We start from the raw sequence: 2,467 nt of genomic DNA on the forward strand, positions 1-2,467 counted from the left end.
GTCTGTATCTATACACAGACCTGGCATCTTACCTCTAAATGCTTTGGCATGTATCTTCTAAGCATAAGGACGTGCTCCTACACAGTGAAAATACAGGATTATGACATCCAAATGTGGTTTTAAAAAACAGGAATGGAACCTAGTTTTTATCCACAGCTTCAGATGATTATTTCTGCTCATATTCTCCAGCTTTATCCTATAATGATTATACTTTGTGGACTGAGGTCCAAGCCTGGGATCCCCTAGATGTAAATTGTCCATTACTAATCTGGAATACCAACAAACCTCATTAATATATTTCCACATCTATAAGATGCTGCTACAATAATTCTCCAAGAATCTGCATATTATTTAAATCTTACTGAAACACTGCAGTGCCAAATCCAAGCCAGTTGCGCAGATGGAAATGCCTCTGGAGTGTCTCGAGCAAGTATTCAGAGCGTTTACTAAGTGTCAGCTATTAGCAAGCACTGAGGTGAGACCCGGCTGGTCTCTGCCCCCAGGTACATCTCCACACTAGAGGAGAGACACAGGAAGAAACCACTGTGCATTGTGAGGCGTGCTCTGACAGAGGATGGAGAGAGGACTAACCACCTTCGGGGAGGCAGAGACGGAGGGTCACACCAGGAGCAGAAGAGAACCCCGCCTCCAGGAGTTTGCTATCTGAGAGGGAGAGAGAAGGCAAGGCGGGCAACTCCATAGTTGAGGAGCGATTGGAAGTAGGTCTGCTGGAGCCTAAGAGTATGTATGAAGTTATGTCTAGAGATGACATCTTGAGGAATACCAAACATAAGCCTCATTTGCTGTGTTACGGCATGGAGTGAAATGCTGTGGGGTGTACAAAGAAACAGTATGGTCTTTGCCTTGTAACACAGGGTATCCCATACATGTGGCATCGTAAGAAAACTCAGTTTTAAACAGGCAAAATGAAACCTCTTGTTCCCAGAACTTGCACAGTTTGTCTAACATAGTTCTCAGTACACAAATTCTTCCTTGCTTGGAACTATTATGGTGTGCAGAAATAGAAATATATGAACTGTGGCTGGTAGAAATAGAAGAGAGGATTTTTCCTCTGATGCCAGACATATGGGACCCTGTACATATAGCCAACAAAGAGCACACACAGTAAGTTCCAAAGGAGGCATTTTATTGAAATTCAGTGTTGAGAATAAACACTGTGAACTCAAGTACACAGAGGTCATCTCCTAGAAGAGGTGACTCTTAAAGGATAACAAAGCACCCTAGAGTTGACAACTGCCATCACGTTTCCTTTTTACCAAGGTGAGGTGTGGGGGCGGCGGGGGGGAGGAAGAATATTACAAATAAATTATAAACGAGAAAGATAAAACTATTATTCAAATTCTCTTATGGAAGTATAACAGTAAAAGTTTTAAGTTATTGGGCACCTGGAAAACCTTTTGTGTAAATATGAAATAAGAATGAACGGCCATGATTTAAAGCAATAGAATGCACCTCCCCGCTGAGCTGTCCCCTTCCACCCCTTGTTTGTTATCCATGTTTGTCTGATAGCATTGCCCCAAAGTTTGGGGCCTGAAGCTGAGCCAGTGTGAGGTCCAAGTGTTGAGAAAGCGCCCCTTCCACAATGAGCTGGTCCAGGAGCGGGAGCTGGACGCGGGCTGCTCTCCGCCTACTTCTCCTGCTTACTCTGCAGAATGACTCTGGGGGAAATATTTCTAACCTGTTTTTTCCACATCCTTATCTGAAAAGTGAAGGTATTAATCACCGTCCATAATAAAACTATTGGGAAGATTACTTCGCTTGTAAATAAGTTCCACAAGTCGGTTCAGTAAAAACTTCCTGGTTTTAAAATTGGGAAAAGCAGAATAATCCTCCAAGGCTAATATTCTTTCTCATTTGTGAGTTCACAATTAAATGGTCACTCAATATAATGTTGCCATCTGATCCTGTGATGTCCACATTGTCTGTCTTTTGAGACAGTTCAAAAGCATGTTATGTTGAGTTTTATGTGTTAATATCATTCCTGGCATATATCTTTGAAAACACCTATTTTCTGAATTTCAAAATATAGAAACATGTGTATTAGAGCTGTTTCATGTGCAAACCAGTCTTTTCAATAAGGAGCTCTTAATTTAGAAATAGTAGGTATTTTCATTAAAGAATTCTTAATTAGATCAAGAGAAGGGATATTAGATTTTTGTGGAAGTAAATGAAAGACAATATCATGACATAGTGAGTTCCTAATTTTTTTCCCAGCAATGGCTTATACAGGGAATTTTTCTTAAATGTAAGGTTAATGCTATGAAAAGTTTCTTATTCTTCACCAAGAGGTCAGGATATGGGTTATTCCTACGGAACAATCTATTTTACTTGTAGAAGATGCATTTGTATGCTTCTGAAGACGTAACCCATTAGTTTTGGCCTCAGTCAGTAGCAGGTCACCCCATCAATCCCTTTTTGATGATGGAACTCATGTGAATTCAAGAGG

Source organism: Equus caballus, chromosome 26 (genome assembly GCF_041296265.1).
Source record: "Equus caballus isolate H_3958 breed thoroughbred chromosome 26, TB-T2T, whole genome shotgun sequence".
Classification (NCBI taxonomy): domain Eukaryota; kingdom Metazoa; phylum Chordata; class Mammalia; order Perissodactyla; family Equidae; genus Equus; species Equus caballus.